Source organism: Stegostoma tigrinum, chromosome 31, assembly GCF_030684315.1.
Source record: "Stegostoma tigrinum isolate sSteTig4 chromosome 31, sSteTig4.hap1, whole genome shotgun sequence".
In the NCBI taxonomy this organism is placed as follows: domain Eukaryota; kingdom Metazoa; phylum Chordata; class Chondrichthyes; order Orectolobiformes; family Stegostomatidae; genus Stegostoma; species Stegostoma tigrinum.
The window spans coordinates 20,143,713-20,168,071 of NC_081384.1; the positions used below are offsets into that span (position 1 = coordinate 20,143,713).

Here is a 24,359-nt window from a genome sequence, read left to right on the forward strand (position 1 = left end):
TTAACGAATGTGTTACTATATTTTTCTGCCTTGCTGCTCAACCTCTGCTCTGCTTGCTTCTGGGCTTCTTCAGCTGAATAGATTGTAGTTAAGGCACTGTGCTTTTTTGTAATGGCTTCTCAAGATTTGACTCCTCAGTTTTGGTTGATTCTTCATTGCAAATGAGACACAGGAAAGCCTGCTTCAGATTGAATGAAACCAAACTAGTTCATCTTGTCTGCAATTTTCCTCTTTAATACCTCACTTCATTGTGACAATTTCCAGAACACCATCAAAACACAACACAGATTAAGTCTATTTCTTCAATGCCAAATGCCAGTCTACCCACACTATCTAGGGTCAAACACACAGCCAATGAGTCTATTCTTTTCTTGAATAATGCATCTGACGGCATGGGAGCAGACAACATAAATTGATCCTTTATAACTAATTTAACATACTAATATTTTGTGCATCTATCCAATCTTAAAGTACAGCCTATGAATACCAATTAATCAAGTTCTAGGCAAGGTGACCAATCACAATACACCATTTTGAGTGAGTTTTCAAACAGGTTATCTGGACCACAGCAAACAATGTGCTTGTCTGCATGCAACTCTCAATTTGGTGGATTGTTATACTGTTTCCAGGTAAAGCATTCACTTTGGAATAATTTTTGTACTGTCAATTCCTTATGTTTCTAAATTAGGAGCACAGTATGGGGATTACAACGTTCTGAAATTTCAGCAGATGTTTGAAAATTGCATTTGTGCAGGATACACTTGGACCCATGGGATCTCACATGATTCTGAAGCTAAAGTTTGCCATCCCCTACTGGCTTTGGAATTCCCTCCCTAAATCTCTAAGTTTCACTTTGCTCCTGTAAGACACTCCTTAAAACCTCTGTCTGAGAAAAAACTTAGTTCATCTGCCCTAATATGCTCTGTCATTTGATGTCATAATTTGTTTGATAATCTTTGTAATGCACCTTGAGGCATGAAATACATTTTAAATGCCAAGTAGAAAACTTGGAACTCCAAATTTTTGAGTAAATAGAACATAAAAGTATAGGTTTGAACAAAAATACTATATTTAACTTGATGCAAGAACAATGGTTTAGAAGATTGGCTGTCTGGCAGAAAGCAGAGAGTGGGGATAAAAGGGTCCTTCTCAGGATGACTGGTGACTGGTAGTATTCTGCATGGGTCAGTGTTGGGACTACAACTTTTCACTTTATATGTTAATGATCTAGATGAAGGAACTGAGGGCAGCTGGCTTAGTCTGCACACGACACAAAAATAGATGGATGCACCAGTAATATTGAGGCAGCAGGGAAGCTGCAGAAGGATTTAGCAGTAGTAGTAGATGTAAAACCATATAGTAAAATGTGAGGTCATGTACTTTGGCAGGAAGATTAGAGGCATAAATCATTTTCTAAATAGAGTCATACAGCATGGAAACAGACCATTCTGTGCAACCAGTCCATGCCGAATGTAATTCCAAACTAGACTAGTCGTACCCGCCTACTCCTGGCCCCTATCTCTCTAAACCATTCCTATTCTGTACTTATCCAAACGTCTTTTAAATATTACAACTGTACTTGCATCCACCACTTCCTCAGCAAGTTCATTCCACCTGAAAATCATCCCCCATGTAAAAAAGTCTGCTTATGTCTTTTCTAAATCTCTCTCCTCTCACCTTAATGTGTCCCCAGTCTTAAAAACCCCCAGAGGGAAAAGACAACTACCACTAACTCTAACCATACCTCTCATTATTCTATAAACTTCTATCAGGTCACCTCTTCGCATCCTACACTCCAGTGAAAACAGTCCCAGCCTATCCAGTCTTTCTTTATAACTCAAATATTCCATACCCGGCAACATCCTGGTAAATTTCTTCTGAATCCTCTGCAGCTTGATAATATTCTTCCTATAACAGTTCTGACCAGAACTGGACGCAGATTCCAGAAGAGACCACACCGATATCCTGTATAATCTTAACATGACTTCCCCAACTCCTGCACTCAAAAGGATTGAGCAATGAAGATAAGCATGCCAAATGCCTTTTTAACCACCTTGTCTATATGTGATGCAAACTTCAACAATTAAGTACCTGCACCCTTAGCTTCTACAGTTCGACAACACTTCTTAAGGCTGTGTATTCTAAAATGAGTGCTCTGAAAGTGATAATTTCACAAAAATTTTAAGTCTATGCTGCTGGTAATCTACTTCTCTAACAGTATTAGATACTCAAGGATAATCTATCTGCAATTTCCAAAACATACTGATAACAGTTATTGCACCAGCATCCCAAACAAAAATGGGCCCCCAGGTAGGATCATTAAATATATTTAAAACTGAGAGGAGACATTTTTTAAGTCAGTAAAGGAATCTAGAGTTAAGGGGAATAGAAAAATGGAGTTGGGGATTATCAGACCAATCGTAACTTCATTGAATAGCAGAGGAAACTTGGTGAGTTGAATGGCCGATACCTGCTCCTGAATCTTATGGTCTTAGCCCAAATTCTAAGTCTATGAAACACCTGCATTCCATTCAAACACCACTGAAACAACAGTGGTTAAAGAAAAATAAACCAACAAAAAGAAAGTAAGAAAATGCTCACAGAAATCCCGGTCATAGTACACATCATAAAAAAGGTCTACATTATAATAAAAATTAGGATCATGTTGGGAACACCAAAGGGTATTTAACATGGGATATTGATAAACAGCTGCTTATTGGAGCTATTCTTCTAAGAAGCGGAATCAGGGATATCATTTCAGCACATGAATTCAGCTTTCCTGTGTTGAACTCAATGCTGAAAAAAGTAATCAAAATGAAATGCATATAAAGACAACCTTTGCTTCAACACAGCACGGAAATATCAAAGGAAAAATATGAAAACAAGCAAAATGCAAACAAACGAATTCAGCTAAAGCCACCAGAATGCTAAAAATATCAAGATTTTCATGCGAAAAACCATTTGATTTACCAACATTAAAAATAGGTGAATTTATGAAATTAATGGCAAAACCTCAGGATATTACAGATAATTTCAAGTGTTACCCTGACAAGTAGTATCACTTCTGGTAATATATTCTGTATTGTCTGAGGTCCATTTTGCAGATTCAGTGGGTGAATCACAGTCGAACTACAACGTCTAGCAGCGAAAATAATCCTACCTTGTGTAATTACATTGTAACGGGGTCTGAAATTCAACGTTGAGCCTAGGATATCAAATCGAACCTGCACGAGGTAACATGCAACTAAAATAGACTGTACTTGGGTAACTGCATTTGATCCTTGACAATGGCACAGTTCACACCACTTAACTGGCACCTTTTAATTTGCTTATCCTTTATTAAAAGATTTTGCAAAGTGGCACTGATATTCAGTTCTCAGAGATACACTCATGTATCAAATTTAATTAACCTAATCCCCTTCTTTAGTTCAAGTCACCTTCACTTTAAGATAGCAACCAATGTTATCTTCATCAGTTTACCTTGCTTTAGAAATCCGAATAACAATTAAGCGGTGGTGTCTACAAATAGATTTTCTATAGTCAGTACAGAAAACGCAGGGACTTTCATTAACTTAGCATTTTAAACAATGTAAAACACCCCACAGCAGTCCACAACCACCAAACAAGCAAACTGGCAAAGGAATCATTATGGCAAACGATCAAAAACATTAAATGTTAAAGTGATAAATATTAGGGAACATGTCAGAGAAAGGTAGAAATGGTGTATGGAGATATTTATGAAGAAATTTCATAATATCTTAGGTGGCTGACGATACTAACAACTAACAGCAAGGGAAGATAAAGGTGTGTGCCACAGAAAAACAATTAGAGGAATCCAGACTTCTGGACAGGAAAAGTGTGATAAGAAAATGTTATTAAGTGATATAGAAGGATTTTTAAAAAAATATATAAATAGTACAAGAGAGTGAGACCAGTTAGGCACTAAAAAGGAAATATACTTATGAAGACAGAAGACAGTTTAGGTACTGTCACAGAGGATTTTGCCAACAGGATGCATCTTATTTTGTTGATAGAAGGGTGAAAATAATGGAGCATTTGTCGACAATCTTCCAATTCTCTTTAAGCACTTGAGTGATGACAAACTAATGCAAACAGTATATATGAAACCATATACTCTTACTCCTAACTGAACTCTTATACTGGCCACTAACACACAATAACTACTGTATTGTTATTCTTTAAAATGAATGTTTAATAACATTTGATGTAATTATTAGCTTACAAAAGAGTATTATGAATACAGATATGTTTGGTGGAATATAGCAAAACAGCAAACTTTATGGACTAGAGCATTCTTTCCTTTCTCTTAATTCTTATGGTATATTTGCAAAGAAGAGCATGAGAGCTGGTTAATACTCAAACAGTTTGTCTTATCTATAAATTTATTTCTTAATTTTTGCCATCTTTTGTAGCCGAGTAGATCCCTGTGACCTTACTCACAGACTGAGATCTGAACCATGGTTTGATACTTATCTGATAATGTTGCCATTCCAGGTCAGGGATTTTTCAAAAACTCCTGCGGAAATTCATGTAATGATTTGCATGTCAAGTGGGTGAGAGATAACCATTGGGAGTTACGTATGTTTGGAACATTCAAAAAGAAGTGATTTTCGTACCTAATAGCCAAAAACACTCTTATAAATGTTCAGATTTTGCAGCAGTAACTTTGACTGAACTGTCAGCATTCAGCATTGTTATCTCTGAAAGCAAGAACACCTTCAGACATCAACAGAGGCAGTTAATCTCAAAATTCCTGTGGTTGCTGAAAGTGATTCAGCACTTCTTCATACAGTCATAAATTAAGAAAATTACTAAATTTATTACAATTTACATTTGTGTTATTACTTTTGCTAACAAAACCCTAAAAGGGTATGCCTTGTTGAATTGTTTAACTGGTCTATAATGATGTACCAAATTAATAAGCTCCTCACTCTAAATAATTTAATTCCCTGTAAAATATTAAAAAGTGAATATTCATATTTTACTTTCAGGTTTGCTGTCTTTCATAGCACTACAATGTGAATGGTTGTTTACTTTCAGACACCACTGTTGCTCGATGCCCAGGAATCCCCTTGACTCAGCATTGGATTCAAACCAACCATTTATGTACCGACAACAGGTAGATTGCAGCAATGCAAAGAAACAACTCACCACAACCTGCCCAAGAGCAAATAGAAGAGATGGGTGACAAATGGCAGTCTTTCCATGACATGAATTAATTTTAAAAAAACACCTGAAAAGAGAAAGTTTACTCCACCGACATGACAAGACCTTTACAGACAGCTTTTCTGGAAATCTGTGGCTTGTAGTTTCACACCCTTCCTCCCATTACAAAATCAGGATAATCTTAGAAAGTTAATTCGTAATGTATAAAGACATATCTTCACCTACACAAGTGGCCCAGACATTGCAATGTTATACATCAGATAATAAGGTTTATCACAAGTCATATTTGAAAATTGAATATCACTGTGGAGCAACTGCTGCTTCCCAGAAAACCAATTCAGCTTAAGAACTTAAAGACATTCAGGTTCTACAGGGGCTGTGACAAACGAAGATTCAACAATATATAATTCCATTTGAAGATTTGCCTATTGACAATATATCTGTGGCTCTCTGTATGAACCATCTGAGAAAGAACAGAAGTTGCCAAGGAGCTTTATCACACTTGTCCCAATCTGAAAAGCCATTTAAGTCATGGACGCAAAACGTCTAAATGCATGAATGGCACCAAAAGTTATACTCTATATAGAGTGACTGACTGACAAACAAAAATGTATAAAATATTGAAGCTGGCATGGATAGCAAATTATTGCTCATTAGACAAACAGCAGGCAATACAACAGCATAACAAAAATAGGAGGCATTTACAAATAACAGATTAGTTCCTGGTAGTATGAAAACGTCTAGAAAAATGTGTTAATAATTTACTAAATATCACATTCCAGTATCGTGGAAAACCCAATGCCGTAAGTGTACACAACAATGCCTTCAGTTTAATTATTCATTCAACTTGAAAGCAAAATTAAAGAGATATTGGAATATGGCAAATGGCCATGCAAGTATCATTAAGGAATTATTTAGTATTCAAGTGCTGCAAACAAAAATCCATGCTGTTATGTTGCCTACAAATAAAAACCACACAGTTATCAACTAAACATAAAAACTGTTTAGATTTTGCTGTATCAATAACCACGAGGCCATCAAAGCTCAGCATTGCACTTGACGAAATCAGATAGTAAATTCTTGGAACTTCACAAAAAAAACGTGGAAATAAGAAAGTTGCGATCGTATTTGCTCTGTGCCTCTATATTTTCCTTTAATGGGAGGTAAATGTTGCTCGTAAAATTAACATTTATTGTCTATACCTTGACAGCACTGACAAAAGGTGGGGAACTGTCTACTTAAACAGTTGCAAGAAGTACACCCACAATGTTATTCGGAAGGGAGCTTCAAGATGTTGTCCTAAAGACAAATTAAGAAAAAGTAACCAAAGCTCCAAGTCAAGATGGTATTCAGCTTGAAGAGGATTTTGCAACTGGTGGTGTTTCCATGCACTGCTGCTCTTGTCCTTCTAAGTGGTACAGATTACATGTTTGGAACATACTATCAAAACAGCTTTGGAGGAATTCTAGCTTTCACCTCAGCAACTATGAAAGAATGAAAATATGGCTTCAATTCCATTGCATGGCTTGGAGGGGAAACTTGATATTCCTATGCATCAGTTACCCTCGTACTACGGGTGCGACCAAAGGAACGTCAAAGAGTTCCTGCAATACATCTTGTACGGAGGGCAGAGTGATGCCATTATGCATCAGCAGTGGTGCAAGTGAACACTTAAGTTCATGGATGAGGTGCCAATAAAGTAGGCTGCTTTGACCTGGATGGAGTTGCATTCCTTAAGTGTTGATGGAGCTGTACTCATAGAGCTAAGTGCTGAATATTGAGCACATTCTAGACTTCTAGACAGCGGGCAGACTGTGGGCTATTAGAAAATCTGTTACTTGCCTCAGAATTCCCACCCAATGGCCTAATCGTCTAGCCATAGTATTTATTTAGCTGGTCCATTTCAGTTTCTGGTCTAAGGTAATCCTCCTAGGATGTTGCTTCAGTACACGAACACCTTGCCTACAGGTTCAGCATTAAAACACGTGAAAAGCATAACGTTGAGACACTTATCCACCATTACACAAAACATAGCAGAAAATATGTTGACCTGTTCAGTTAAGTGCAAGTGAATTTCTGTCTATATGATAAATCATAATTATTGCTGAAAAAACTTTTCTTCCACTGAAAATTTAACTTTACATGCATAAAGTCTCATTCCTTCAGATTCCCACTGTTAAAAGATAAAACATTTTCTAATTTTGCTTTGCTTCATTTCATCAGGGTTCAAAATATGGGGGTAACAGACAAACATTCTCCAAAATACCAGCACAAAAAAAAATGATCACGAAGACAGTGACAGAAAAGTTGTTCCATTTGTGGGAGAGACATATTCAGTCAGGAACTAGCTCTTCGAATCCAGTTTGTTTCTCTCAGTCTCTTTGCTTCTCTAATCGCAGTTTCCTTTCTCCTGCTTGAGCTACTCCTCTAAAGGCAGAACCTATCATTGAAAAAGTAGTACGGGCTGAATAGAGAGAGAACTGTTAATTGGAAGAGGTAGAGCAATTAGTCTAGCTGAGCCTGCTGCTGGCATTCGGCGGAAATGGTTTTGATGAGAAAGTTTGAAGACTTGAGGATAAAGAACTTTTTAATGGATTTAATATTGTTGATGCACAAATCATTGGCTGAGTATTAGTGGATGACAGTAATGACTAACTTGGAAAGCATCAACACTGCTATATCCCTTCATGAAACATCACACTACAATAGTGCTGGCAGTGATTCACAGCAAACAAAACCTCAAATACTCAGAAGAGAGAATCCAGAAGCCTGTCATAAATCCCTTCCATCAGGAACGGGAAAAAAAAATCCTTCTGTGAAAATGCCCATAAGAATTAAGAATCCTATCAGCCAGAGCATTTTGAGGATATTTTCAGGACAGTTTTGACTAAAACTGAAAGCTACCTTGTGCATGATTCAAACAATTTAGCTGTACAAGGCATTGGTTAGGCCACTTTGGAAAACTGTGTGCAATTCTGGTCTCCCCACTACAGGAAGAATGTTGTGAAACCTGAAAGAGTTCAGAAAAGACTTACAAGAATGTTGCCAGGGTTGGAGAATTTGAGCTATAGGGAGAGGCTGATTAGGCTGGGGCTTTTTCTCTGCAGCATCGGGGTGACCTTATAGAGGTTTATAAAATCATGAAGAGCATGGATAGAATGAATATAAAAGATCTTTTCCCCATGGTGGGGGGAGTCCAAAATTAGGCGGCATAGGTTTAAGGTGTGAGGAGAAAAGAATAAAAATGGACTTAAGGGGTAACTTTTTCACACAGAGGGTCGTGGTGTATGCAATCAGCTGCCAGAGGAAGATGTGGAGGCTGGTATAATTGCAACATTTAAAGACATCTCGATGGGTATATGAATAGGAAAGGTTTAGAGGGATATGGGCCAAAGGGGATTAGATTTATCTAGAATATGTGGTTGGCATGAACAAGGTGGGCCGAAGGGTCTGTTTCCATGCTGTATACCCTTCTGGCTATGTACTGTATTGTTAACTGTCATTTTTCTCTTTATTTCGCATCCAATTCACATTAGCTTAAAGCCCCAGAACTTCCAAGGAGTAAAGACTGTGTATTAGTTATTTGGCAAAAAAGGTTGGTTACAAGCTTGTAAAGATTGTTTTCTTCTGCCGACTTAAATGACATGATGTCTAAAAATTTAACACTTTCCTTATTTATATTGGCTTTAATTTTGTAATGAAGGGTAATGAACGCTGGGGATATTGATGAATTGTTCTCATATCTTTAGGTAGTTAAGTAACTCTACAAAATGGTACACTGTAGACACACACACACACAATAAAAAATGTATGCATGCGGTTATTTTAATTTGTGTGTTTCAGTGCCAAGGAATTCCAATCTAGGTTTCCTTAAAAGCATAGATTAACAGGCAAGGAGATGCATCAGTTTCAGAAAAGAAAATATCTCTGAAATGTAAAGTGCATTTGAATGAAACATTTGTTGTCTGATGATTAGCCTTGTGCTATCGCATTAATTCATATTTATTCCTTGTGTTGTACAGTTGGATCTTTGGATATCTATATCCTGACTTCAAACAGAAATACCGAGATGGAAACAAGCTTGAAATGGCATAACAAAACCAAAGAATGTTGAAAAGAGGTTACTGTTACATGTGTGAAACTTATTCCCGCTAAGTAAACTTTATGCAAAGTAGTCAGAATTTTCTTTTTAGGAACGGAGGAAACAGTCTCTAATTAATACAAGTTATTACATCAATGGCCACTAAAACCCTGTGGCTAGTTTAAGCAAAATGATTGAAGATCATGATAATGGGAACTGCAGATGCTGGAGAATCCAAGATAACAAAGTGTGAAGCTGGATGAACACAGCAGGCCAAGCAGCAAGCTCCTGAGATGCTGCTTGGCCTGCTGTGTTCATCCAGCTTCACACTTTGATTGGAGATCATCATCTGTTAGCTGCTTATTGAAAACTCCACACTAGTGCATTCTCCAGCTTCACAAGTCATACTTAAACATTTGTTTTGTTCCAACAAAACATTGAGTCAAGGAAAAAATGATCCCACTCAAGTAATGTTTAAAATCCACTGAATTTATCATTCTTTGTTATAGCAGACAGTGCCGGTATTGACTGTGTTGGACATCCGAAGTAGCTGAGATTTAATAAAAATCATACAATAGATATCCCAGTTCAGTGGAAATGTACAGACATCAAAATAGAATTTTTTTTTAGTTGGTTTATCAATCACTTTTTCAATGTCAATGAACCAGTGAAAAAGTGAACTGATTCTAATTTGGTCAAGCAATGATGAGTTATATGCTTTGCAATTATTACAGAAGAAAAAATTCCTGAATATGAAGCACATTTCCTTGAAGCTTTTCATCTTGCAGTTTTGTATACTAATACTAGGGAAAACACCAGTCATACTGTGACAGGAGTATGCTGATTGAATGGCAAGTACTCTGACTCCCTTTACAAAGAAAGCAATGTGCACATTTATACATGTAGCTTCCAGTATACACAGGTTTGCCACATTGCAAAGCCCAAATAACAATCTTTAAACAAGTTATCAGTGGGATTCTTTGCACAATCAGGAATACTTAGTGAATGCTGTTCAACTGCATAATCACATCTAACGTTGGGTAGTGTTGCGTGTTTTACAAGCATGGGCTGTTTGGGTATGGTCAATATCTCGTTTGCTGCAGGTGGTCAAATGGATACGTTTAACATGATATTCTAGCCTCAGGACTTTTGGCCTACAAATCTACCATCACACCTTCACTGAAATTCATATAAAAAATACTCACTCATGGGATATAATGTCGTTAAGGTTTGACAACAGCAATCCATTAATGGAAAACACCACTTATTGATAATGCAGAAAAGCTGCATGAAGTAGCTAGCTTTAACTATTACTCAAAGAACTGAAATCTTACTCTTTATATGAGGTGGATTGGGCACCTTTCCGCACCAAATATGACAGGTTAGACCTGCTCACGAGTTTGCCTGATATACAACAAGAAGTGATCCAATCATGGTAGTTGTTATCCTATAGGATGACTCTGCTGCAACCTATTCCAGCACCAAGATAACATGAGGAACAAAATAATTTAGGTCCTTTTCAAAAAGTTCCAGATAAGGCCAATCTACAGTGCATGAAACTTCAGGAACCCAAACACGAACTGGCCACTGAAAGTAGGCTTGTACCAGACAGTCGTAAAAATATTCCATGCCAATTTTTCAATAATATGGACATCAAGGAAAAGAGAGCTCATTTTGACTACTCTACCTCAAAGGCGAATTTGAGCACAGAATACAGCCTATTAAAATGTTCAAAGAAACTCTTACATGCAGCTAAGAATTTAAATACATTATACGTATTACCTACATATCAGAGACAAGGGATAGTTTGGCATCATTCCATCGTACATCGTTTTGGTGGAACCCAAAAACTGTTTGTGGAGATCACATTCCAGCCCGCAGTGGCAAAATTCAAAACACTGGGCGCAGTCTTATCCTATTTGATGCAGCACAAGCAATAGTGATAAAGCTGAAAAAATATGGCAAAATATAAATAAAACATAATCATGACAAAGTTTGTATCTTTAATTTTCCCAAGTTTTACATGGCGGTTCCAGAATTTCACTACTGAGCTGCAACTATCTGATTGCTCTACATTCACACATCATGAATAGCCCTTCATAATTTATTTATACTACATTTTTAATTCTCCACACCATCCCCGAGAAAGTAAATGGTGTAAATTCACGGCACGCAGATCTGAGTAAGTAGAACAGATGGCTGCAGCTTGCTAATTGCTTGTCCTGGCTATCACCCAACTGTCATCAGAAAAGCACCCCTGCGTACTCCACAGCCATGATCGTCCTCACCCCTTCATCCACACATTGTCAGTGACAAACTACAAGCCTCGCCAGATCATCGTGTCTGTTTTCCAATTAACTCTCACATCCCTTCAGCTCTTTACTTTGCAGCTCAGGGACCCATACAACTTGCATGTTTCTACCAGGCTGCTTTCTGCACATGGACACATGCATCCAAACAGGCTCATGGCTCTTAGATTGCTTTCTTAGTGTTTATTGACTCAGCACTTATTGTCAGCATCTATGCACTCCACTTTTAATGAACTGGGTCTTCAGTATTCAGTTACAGGTTCAGCCAAAGTCCATGTGGCTTTACACTGCTTTTTAGCACAGAGGAAAAGGTAGATAGCTTGTCATGGTCGGGAAAACTGAACAATCAAAATGTGAACATGTCGCTGTACACCACCACGCGACATCAATGTCACTCCTGCAGCATATCCCAGCAATGTATGCTGCAAATACATAAACATTTGCTTAAAGCACATGCAATGTCAGAAGTCAGTTAGTCAGGGATACCACTACCATCAGTTAAGGACTCATCTAATTCCAAACCAGAGGGATGGCTACATTCAACATTACGGGTCAAGTGCAAACCATCCAAGCACTGCCGAGATCAGTCAGTTGCTGTGAATGCATCAGTCCAGGAATGGATCAGTTTTTCCTGCAATTAGTAAAAAAGAGGAACAGAGTATAACGCAATGGTGACGCAAAAACAGGAGGTGGTTAGATGTCTGCAGTATGTTAGTAGCAAGCATGGAAAACAAGAAGCAATAGTTTGGGAGAGTGAAGTGGTGAGAGCTGTTCAATGTATGTGATGAAACAGAGACTTGTAATCTATACGCCTTGGTGAGATACATATGCGGTACCAGAGTAGTGGCAACAGCACTGAGTGCAATTTGAGGTAGCAGCGAGATAACAGCAGCACCTACCCTTGCAAAATGAGCCTTCCTGAAATGCTGGACATTGCTTTTAACTAAGGACGCGACTTTGGCTGCTATCTCGATCAAAGCTAACTTTGTCTGGTGCAAAACCCTGCAGACAGCAAGCAAAGAACTGCACTCATCTTTAACAAGCCAACTCCAGCACCTCAAAGTCTCTGCTCGTCTGCTAATGGCTATGTCTGTGCACGCTTGTCCCCATGTGCCCGCGTGTAAGCGCAAGATGGGAGGTGCGCAGAGTGAGGTGGCAGACAGGGTACAGGTGGTAGGTGGGGGGAGTGCGCGAGAGAGGGAGAGTGAAGTGAGTGAGTGAATATTGAATGTGCGCACGTTTTAGTATGCGTGCGTGTGCTTGTAAATGCATGTTGGGAGTTGAGGGTGAGGAGAAGGATTGATTTGTCGCCTGTGATATTGATCACATTGAGGGGATTGTTCCTGGTTTGTAGTTTCTAAAGTGATGGAGAGTTTGCCTTGAAATATGGCATCAGTACATGAATGCCAGCAAAAATGAGCACTTCCATCTCTTCTGCCACTTCATTCAACAGGAAAGGTGCTGAAGAGCCTGGTTGCATAATTAAGTCAAGCGAAGAATCAAAAATTGTAGGAAAGACATTTCTGAGAGCCATGACACACCAAATGCCATGACTCTCAATTGACAAATCATTAAATGATAATGGGAAAACGTCACCCACATGGTCAATATTTAATGTGATTCTATGATTGAACACCATTTGCTAAAAAATCTTGAGTGTGTAAAGAATTATGCTGACAATCAATTTAAGCATGGTAGTTTAAACCAGACGAATCAAATCTTTAAGAAAACAACTCACTGTGTCCCATATTTTACTATCCACAACAGGCCGACATAGATGAGATGTAGTCTGTATGCCCAGTTAACCCCAAGCTGAACTTCAAATTACTGATGTTCGTTGTCAAAGCCACCTAGTTCCAACTCTGCAAATTGTCCAACTCAAATCTTATCTGACCACCTAACCACAAAATGCTTATCCGTGCTTCAACAGTCTACAACTGAATATTTCCAAAGACCTCTTTGCAAGTTTCCCAAGTTTTAACCTGTGCAATCTCATGCTCATTTGAAATCCAAACACTTACATCCTGTTCTAGTTAGTTATCATTATGCATCTATAAAACTCCAGTGCCTCCTTTTCCTCCAATACACCAAATTCAAAATTCTCACTTTTATTGTTAAGAAAAGGGATATCCCATACCACAGCCAACGTAAACTGATAACCTAGTTTACACAAGGGATTCAGAAGTATGACACTCAAAATATTTGAGGTTGAGTATTCTCAAAAGGGATACAAATCATCCAGACACTGCTTCAATGCTAACAGCATGACAACTCAGACTTTGGACACAGCATTGCCACCCTCCTCCCTCTATGATATCACTGCTTTTCCATAGAGGTTCACAGGATATTGGGAAACTTTAAGAACTGCTGTAGAACTGGGAAAGCGAGACAGTGCTTGGATAGTGCACAGATTTGTTTTTCTACATATTTTACAGAAGGATTTGAAATAAGAACCGGTCTTAATTAAGTTAATTTAGCCTAATGGATGCCTCAGATCAAAGTCCATCGAAAACAGCAAGGAACATGTTGAGACAGATCTTGAATCCAGAAACAGGTATACATTGCACATTTTTTACTTTTGCTGAACACGGTTCACAACTGCCAAGATTTTGGGTCAGGTTTACCACAAAAGATGAAATTTAATATTCTTGATTTGTGCTGTTTACCTCCATCTCCAGTGTCTGGTGCACTCGTTCCTTGTTACACCATTAAGGGACTAGGTTTCAGCTGTCATACTTCAGTATTCCATTGCCTACCATATGTTTCTCCTCTACACATAATGGAGGATTTTCTAGATTACACCTTTACACGTAAGATTACAGAATATCTACAATATTATTTTGTTGCATTGAGATGAAGCTCAAGGTGTTGCATCATGCAGTATTGGGCATAAGACAAAAATTCAGGAAATTAGCATAAAATTCAGTAGCAAATTAAACACAGAAAACAGATTTCCCAATAAAGTACTTCAGATTATCTTTTCAGCTATTAAGTGAGCCACATCTTGTCCCCAAGCCATTTTGATTTGATCAAAATTATAGTGATCCAAATTCACAATGGTTCAGCAATTATTTATTTAGTGTTTCAAGTGCACAACACAGCAGCAAACCCTGCGAAGGCTTTATCCGAGTGAGTTCAAAAACATTCTCACATGAGTGCAGCAGACTGGTCGGGACAGTTTTCCGTGATTGGATTTCCATCCAAACACTCCATGCAGTCAAAAAGCCAAAGAGGTGCTCGTGTGGTGCAGTGTTAGTACCCTACCTCTAGGCTAAGAAACCTGGGTTCAAGTCCCATCTGCTCCAGAGATGTGCCAGTAACAACTATGAACAGGTTGATTAAAAATATCCAGTTACAGATCCAAGCAGTCACCTCTTTATTGGCTACATGGAATTATTTAAGCAAACAGATGATCATAAACTGTGAACACTGACATACTTGAAAGAAATGCTAATTTCATTTTCACATTTTGGAAAACTTCAAAACATTTTTATCATCTGTGTGAACATATCAAAGAAAGACATCTGAAAATATTCTCAGTATGTATTTGTGTAGACAACGTTTTTTTTAAGATATGCAAGTCATGGTATGAATTATATTATGCAAACATATCTGTTAAACGATACACGAGGAGTAATCAGGTTATTCCTAATTTTTTACTCCATATCGTCTTAAAGTGACAGGTTTGTCACTCCTGCTACTCAATACACAACCAACTGGGCCTAAAGTAACTTTTTCGAAAGTCAATTTGAACTTCCTTAAAATAGAATTTCAATCATAACCAAATTCCATAATTTTCCAGTAATTTAATAATGCTCCTTTTCTAGACTTGGAGTTCATACAACAAAATCATACTCAAATTTCCATATTTATTAAAATATCATTACTTGCAAATTTCCATATGAAAAGAAATAATAGACACAACTAACACAAATCATTTTGGCTGACTGGCTCAGAATATTATGAATTGAAGGGTCTTTCCACGAGGATAAAAGCAGGGAAAAATCACTGCAGTCAAACTGAATGGCAGCTTTTCTTACTGGGGGCATTGTTAGAAAAAGATATTTTAAAATTAAACATTAGTACTATTTAAGAAAGAAAAACTCCAAAGTTCAGATCTGCCATCCACAGTTAACTAAAAACACCAAGGATAATATCAAACTTGAAGAAAACACTTATGATTTCGCAAAGATAGGTGGCAAGTGAGAAAATTGGACAGAACATAAAAACAGCAAAAATTACTGCAAGATTGAGGACAGAAATTTGGAAACAAGAGAAAGCTAGCCAAAAATATAAAAACAGATAGAAGTTTTTTTCAGATATTTAAAAAAGGGGCTAACAGATTAAAAGCTGGCCCTATAGAAGACAAATCTAGGTAATTAACTATGGAAGAGAAAGAGATGGAAGATTAATTGAACAGATACTTTGTGTCAGTCTTCACCAGAGATTACAAATAGAATCCCAAAAAAAGGTGTAAATCAAGAATTCAAAGGGACAAAAAACTCAAGAAAATTGTAGTTATCAGAGAAGCAGGACTGAGACAATTGTCATCTACCACTTATGTTGACTTGTCGACAGGTCCTGATGGATTTCATTCTGGTCCGAAAAGTAGCAGCCAGTGAAATAGTTGATGCGTTAGTTTTAATTTTTCATAACTCATTTGATTTAGGGAAGGTTCCTTCTGATTGGCAAACAGCTAATGTAACTCCTCTACTCAAAAAGGGAGGCCAGTTAGCTTAACATTCATCATAGAGGAAATGCTGAAAGCCATTATTAAAGACATTATAGCAGGCTATTTGAATATGTTCACAGAAATCAGACAGAGGCAACATGGCTTTGTTAAAAGGAAATCATGTTTAACAAATCTACTGGAATTCATTGAAGTCATTTATGCTGTAGATAATGAAGAACCAACAGATATATTGTATTTGGATTTTCAGAAAACACTTAATAAGGTGCCACTTTGAAGATTACTGCACAAATTAAAAGCTCATGGTATGGAGGTAACTTATCAGCATAGACAGAAGATTGGCTTGCTAACAGGAACCAGACAGTAGGAATAAGGGAGTCTTTTTCAGGAATGCTGTCATGAAAGCAATGCACTACAATGGTCTATACTGGGGCCTCAACTCTCTACAATCTAACGTAAGTGAGTTGGATGAAGGGATTAAGTATGGCAGCCTAATTTTCTCATGACATAAAGATAGGTAGGAAAAGGAGTTGCGAAGAGGACATGAGACACCTGCAAAGGGATACAGACAGCCTAAGTGAGTGGTCAAAGATCTGACAAACAGAGTACACCGTGGGAAGAGTACAAAATTGTCCATTTTGGCAGAAAGAATAAAAAGGAAGCATTTTTTTCTAAATAGTTAAGGGATGCAGGGCTGAGATGCAGGGAAATCTTGGTGCCCTAGTGCATGGGTCAACGACGGATTAATATACAGTTACAGCAAATATCTCACCTACCTTCCCTAGCCCCACCTGTCCCCTCTGTATCTATTTCAGAGGCACTCTTCCCCCATCCCATTTCTGAAGAAGGGTCCCAACCCAAAACATCAGCTCTCCTGCTCCGATTATTACTATCTGCCCCATTGATTTAACAAAGTTCAAACCTCATGGTGGATATATTCAAGAATGGCCCCATGTGCTCTTTCAAAATGTTAATTTTCTGAAAGTTCACGGTGACCAATATATAACCATCTATTTACTTAGAGTCCAATTCCAGAAGTAAATCTGAATAATCCAGTTTATGAAGCTCATCTCCCACTAATGATGCATGTTCACTCAGATATACACAGAGAATCAAACAGCACACATACAGGCTATTGAGCCCAACCAATCCATACAACACATCTTCTGCCTTTCATTTAGTCCTATCAACATTAGCATTATTTTCTCCATCATTTGGTTATCTAGCTTGCTCTGAAATGCATCAAAACTTAGTCACCTTAACCACTACCACGGTTTACAGACCCATGCACATTGAATACAACTTCTTCTGAATTTCCTATTAGATTTAATAGGATCACAGAATCCCCACAATGCAGAAAGAGACTATTCAGCCATCAAATCTGCACCAACCCCCCAAGAGCATTCAGTCCAGACCCAGACACCACACTAAGCCCCTGCACAATACACCTAAACATCACAAGGCAATTTAGCATGGCCAATCCACCTAACTCATACATCTCTGGACTGTGGGACGAAACCACAGCACCTGGCAGAAACCCACACCAACACAGGGAGAACATGCAAACTCCATACCGATAATCAACTGAGGGTTAAATCAAACCCTTGTCTCTAGCAGCCGTGCTAACCACCGTGCCAGTGTGCCACCCTTATTACCTTGATTACCTTATACATATGGCATGTTCAGGGCTCATGCGCAAGTGGAACATCTTCTCCACTTGTACACCTGAAAGCCTTTTGTGGCCACAAAGGCCTCTCTCAGGTTACTGCTCAGTCCTCTCTTTTCTAGGGAAGACAGATCCCCCCTCAGTTCTGGAATAAAGCAGAGTAAAAACTTTTGCGAATGCTTTCACGAGTCTGAAGTGCAAAATCAACAATTTCAAGTATGTTCAAAAACAACTAGACATATGGTCTAAAATTGTATTTTGTATTCCTTGCTTGTTAAGATAGATAACAAAAAGCGATTTATCCTGCACACTGATCGACTCTCCTCAATCCTTTTTGTGAGTGCGTCCCACACAAGGTCTATAACAAATGCTTTGGCTGATACTATATTAAAAGGTGAACATCCTGCATTACTATGTTAAAATTAGCACTATTATAGAGTACAGAACTATATCTTCTTTTATAAAATAACATTTACTGTATGATAGCCATGGTAGAAAAGACCAATTCATCACATAGGAGGTCATTTAGCTCATCAAGTCCAAGTTAGCTTTCGGTGGCAAAATACAGTCAGTCCCATTCCTCCACTTGGTCCGTAAAGCCCTGCAAGTGTGTTCTTCAAGCAGTCATTCAATTTCCTTTTGAAAGCATTAATTTCACGACATGTATGTGCAGTCAGTCAATTCCAGTGCAAAAATGCCTCCTCATGTTTCCCTGCATTCCTTGTTCAAAATCTTGCATCCCAATTTTAGGAAGCATGAACTACATCTTAAAAACAATGAATGAATGAATACTGGAAGAATTTTTGTAAATTCCAAATAAACAAGAGTTGATCATTTCTTTACCATGGCAGCAACAATTGTGAGATCTCAATGTTTGTCACCTTGCAAATACCATGTGTACTATGTCCACTTCAATACACAGTATCAGTAAAAATAGTAAAAAACCCGAAATAAACATTGAGCATAAATATGTTTTAGAGGTGAATACTTTGGATTGTTTTGTTGCCTTCATCTACCCTCACATTTAAATCATGACTACACCCTTCGGAAGCAAATTCCCATACCAATCTAAAAGCCATTTGTTAAAATCCATTCAACTATCCCAAAGAAATGCTTATTGGTGCAACTGTCCACTATTCTGGGAAATCATTTCCAATCAAATAGAAAAGAAATAACATGACAAAATCTGGGCACTGTTACACTTATAATCACTAAGAGTAATAGGAAGGCCAAAGAAGTCAGAAAAACATCAAAACTTTGCTAAAAAGGCAAGATCTTAAAGTATGTTTGAGAATGTAAAACAATCTTGGGGTTCAGACTGCATGAACTGGTCAAACCTTAGCTTTGCATTTTATTATGTAAGATAAATCTACCTTCCTGAATGGACAGTTCCTGACAGTATTCCCAAGGTTACCTTTAGTACTTCATATGAAGCGATACAAAGAGTCACCTCCAACAAGATGATATTCTGATCTATTCTCTGTAATATGAGCTGACGAGTAATCACAGGGTTCTTGTCAGTTGTATTCCATTTTATGGAAGTAAATACCTTAAATACTTCTACGTAAAATGAAAACTTTAGGCCAGATTTCAGGAAGTTATATCGTACACAAATTTTACACAGTTTTTGAAGAAAAAAACACTGCCAATATGGCGGCAGAATAAAACTCATGAGCCAGAGCTTGTCCGGTCCTTTCTCTCCTCCTTCTCTCTTTTCACCTCCTGTCCTTGGGCAGCATCAGCAATGTCCGGGTGAAACCAATGCAGACTCTGGCAATTCCTGGCCTCAAAGTGAAGCCCTGCACAGTCTGGATGGGAAGGACTGTTATTCTAAACTTTTATTTCTCTATTTTTCCAATTTACTGCTGGACTTTTTATTTCTTTATTTTTTTTCTAATGTTTCTCCCCCAGGAATTTGTACTTAAGAATCTGTACCGAGTACCTTTACTTTTTTTACTCCTGTCTGGCTCTTTTGGTGGCAAGTCATAGAAGCTCAAGACGACCAACTCAAACAGTCAGAACAGAATTTTCTTTTTTGTGTGATGTACTGCATAACCCACAATTCTGCAATAAATGAATTAATTTTAACACCTATTTAAAGCACTATCATAACTTTACACAATTACAAAGCAGGAAATTAATTCTATTTCCATGGAAGTACACAAGTTTACCATAAGAGCCTGCGACCTCTTTGGCTGTCCTTTCAATAACCAAACTTATGCTAGCACATCAAAAACGGCTGTCATTCTTGAGTCCATTTAGCTAATCAAGTATTTCTGTTACATTGAGCTGAAAATCCTGCAGGATATTAAAATGTTCAAGGACATGCCATCACAATGATTTTAAAATCCGATAGGCTATGAAATGTAGCTGACGTTAAAGTGTGTTTGTACTTAATTAACAAGTTTGGGTCATGTGATATTTACAAATTTAGCTTTATGCATTTTCTAGGAGAATGTCAATTAACGAACATTTGAAACCCTCATGTTCAATAGTGCTGAAATCTATACTTGAACGTCTTCATGAGTCTGAATGTATTTGAAGTTGATTTTGAACTCCTGTGAATTGTTCATTTGTCATAATCTTGAAACAAAATTGATGTATTTTTTAAAGTTAATTCACAATTTCTGATCTAAAAATAATTTGGGAATAATAATTCTTACTGTAAAGTATAATCATAGGAAAATGGGGTTTCAGAATTTCTCATTAGTGGACAAACTTGACAAGCGTGTTATATTGCACTACTTTAAAGCGTGTTACTCAAATCAGTTTCAGTATTGATTTCATGCAGTATGAGAAGATAAATCAATATTGTTACACAAACAAGTGACAGAAACTCTAGAACACAACACTCTCTTTTTGGCACATTTAGCATACTGACACCCAATATTAAACAAGTACACAAAAATTTTAGTAAAAAAGAATTCTTAGAAACCCAGTCAATAAGCAACGCCCTAATTCCCCACCTTTTCCTTCAACTTCTGATCCCTCCAAACATCGTCTCATATGATAATGTGCACTTATATAGCAACTGCAACATTATAAAACATCCCAAATTCTTTATATAAGAAACAAACAAGGCCATATACATTTAAAATTATAAATTTTGCAGTCTGTCATGAATAAATGCTGTCAACTGCTTGTCAGTCTTAACTCCCAGATTGTTTCAGCACTGGAACTTGCTGTGATTAGTGAGCCTTTTCAATTTAGTACATTATTTTGAAAATCTGGGATCTGTGCAAACAGAATTGGCAACTGTGTATTTTTTTAACCAGACTGAAGGACCATCGCCAAAAGAGTATGTTGAATAGTGAACTCAATGTCAAATCATGCACAGGAATAAACAACAGGAGAGAATAATGGAAGAAATGCAGAGGCATGAGACAGAGAAGCATAACTTTAAAAAAAACTTTGATTTTAAATTACCAAATGATAAGTAACATCACAAGAAATGAGACTAAACACTTGAGATTAATTTTCAATGAAATTTTAAGTGAAGTTGTTATTAAAATTAATAAGTCTCATCACACTGTTAAAAGTTTAATTATGCTGGACTGGGCAGGCTCCAAAATTTTCTGGTGAACTTAGTGGACATTAATCACCTAAGTACTACAATATCACACACTTGGAATAATTCAATATTAAATTTCAATGTAAAGCATTTTTACGTTAAAATTTTTGGAGAAGCAGAGAAAGTCAGACTTCCTGATTTCCATGTTTAACCGTGGTTATGCGACTGCCGGACAGTGCTGTCTGATTTATATATAAATAGAAATGAATGCTGATTGCCTCAGTGAAATTTTTTTTTACACAAAATCTGCACCATTAAGACAAATGCCCATAAACCTGGTCACAACGAGGTAGACTTCAAGGAGAATCCTAAAAGAAGAAAAAGTGGGAGATGGTTGAAAAGGTTAAAAGGACAGATTCTGGAGCTTCACCTCCTGAAGGTACAACTGCCAAGCGTACAGAAAATCAGAGACGAATAGGCTAGAATTGGAGAACAGCAGAAACCTCAGATGCTGTAGTGCTGCAGGAGATTACAGGGATAGGGAGGGACGAGACCTTGAGGGGTTTGATTTTAAAATCCTCATCTTTGTTTTTCAAGGCGTTTTCAGATTGAGAGCCAAATTTAGATTTGTGATCTCATATGGTGCTATTCTGAGGCAGTGTAACAATGTATTAGATATCAATAAATTAGTAGCCAATAGGAATCTAGAAAACAAAGATCCTGCCCAACAAATTGTATTCATTTACAGACACTCAAATCACAAAAATCAAATTTGATATGTAGAGTTGTTGATTCAAATATCTTGCAAACAAAGTAACCCCATACATGCATTTTGTAACAAAAGCTACACCAAACAAGTTTGATAAAAGAACTGGGTAAGGAGTCAGTGGGGGGGAAAAAAGCAGAAAAAAAACTCATGAAAATTACAACATAGATATAGATGTCCTACAGGTTTGGATTCCTGTTGCTTCCAATTGGCTCCCAGTGATCTTAACATAGCAATGTAGATCTGTAGATAGTGTTAAAATAAGGAGAGCAGGAGGAGGACAGGATGCAGCAAATAAATTGAAACTGATTTAAATTGTTTAATGCAGGTGGTATGGTGAAATTAAATTAAATTTAAAACTGACAACAGAATAGGAAATGATCAATGTGCACCACAGATTAAGAATGAAAATAAACAGAGTAAGTGATCTAGAAGGAACATTTGCTTCTTCACTTTCAATACATGTGCTAAAACAATCAAGTTTTAGAACAGATTTGATGAAGTGCATGCGTTCTAAGATAATATGGTGACTTCACAAGGCACTGGTCAAACCACTATTGGAGCAAAGTACTCAATTCTAAGACTGAAAACATGTAGACATGCATTAAAAAGATTAATTCTCTGTGGAAAAGGAAGGAGTTATGAAACGTCAGAGCAACTAGAGTCATATGGTTTAGAGAAAAGACAATTAAGGATGTGGGTGGACTCATTGATATTTAACGTTACACAATCGTTGGTAGGTAAATCTAAAATATTGCATTCTCAAAAAAAAACTGATCAGGCAGACCACATATTTCCTGTTGATTCATCGATCCATTAAAAACCTAAAAGTTTTGACACTGCGGTATTCAAACATTTTTCTTTAATTGAGCATTCATGTCTCAACTACATTTCACAGGATTCATTCCAAACGGATCACTTGTTCAGTGAAGAATAATCTGACTTTTATTAGTTTTAACATGCATTTGTTCCGTTCTAGCATTAATTTTCCATATTCATCTTTTACCATTCTATTTTGTATTGTTGTTTAAGACAATATTCTCAAAATTTTTCTTTTCAATGCTGCAAAGACTAGATTTCTGCAAATTTTCAATTCGAATTCACATCTCTTGCCTGCAAATACACTACTGTATGAACTCTCTCTTGCAAGCCAAGAACTCACTCCCTAACAACACTCGGCATGTACCTACACCATGTGGATTGCAGTTGGTTGATCCACCACCATTTTGAGGATAATTAAGGATGGGCCATGATTCTAGCATAGTCAATGACGCCCACATCTTTTGAAAGAGGTTTTAAAAAGCAACCTGACAAAAAAGCTATCAAAAGTCAGTTTTCGTCTGTCAGAACTGCGCTGATTAAACAGTTTAAGGACACACTGGCTGGTGGATTTCTCTGGTGATGGGTGTCTGACACACATGGATGCATGTGAAATGTGTGGAAAATAGAAGTGCACAATGCAAACATAGTTCGTAGAAACATCGCAGATTCCCACAGTGTGGAAGCAGGCCATCCAGCCCATCAAGTTTGCACTGACCCTCCAAACAGCATCCCACGCAGACCCACCCCCTACCCTATTTCTGCATTTCCCACCTCGACACTAGGGGCAATTTAGCATAGTGAATCCCCTAACCTGCACCTCTTTGGATGGTGGGAGGAAACTGGAGCACCAAGAGGAAACCCATGCAGATGTGGGAAGAATGTGCAAACTCCCCACAGAGAGGTGCCCAAGGCTGGATTTGAACCTGATCCCTGGTGCTGAGAGGCAGCAGTGCTACCCACTGAGCCACCATGCCGCCTTGAAGTTGGTAATGATGCAATAGCGAACAAAAAGAAAAGGCAAATGGAATTGAACAACAACCATGGCTGCAGAGATTGTTTCCAGGCACGATGAATGGAATTTGTTTGATAACAGAGTTAAAAAAGAATGATTGCACTAGATAATAGAATTGATCAAGTGTGGCAAAATAGTGGGGTCAATTATTTGATAACACTTGATGTAAAACTATTCTTTAATGCTAAAAAGATTCACCAGAACTGAATGTAAAAATTAATGCATCAGACAGATTTCTTCAAAAAGAATACACCAGGATTACCCCTAGGCTAAAAATCTGAAACCTGTCTATAAGTTCCAGAGCTCCTACAAAGT

The 24,359-nt window shown here is 37.6% G+C and overlaps 1 protein-coding gene across 7 annotated transcripts in view; it reads right to left on the bottom strand.

Annotated features, from left to right (window-relative positions):
- hdac5 (histone deacetylase 5) overlaps positions 1-24,359 on the bottom strand; it is a 316,103-nt gene that overhangs the window by 282,786 nt on the left and 8,958 nt on the right. The gene's annotated exons all lie outside the window — the stretch shown is intronic.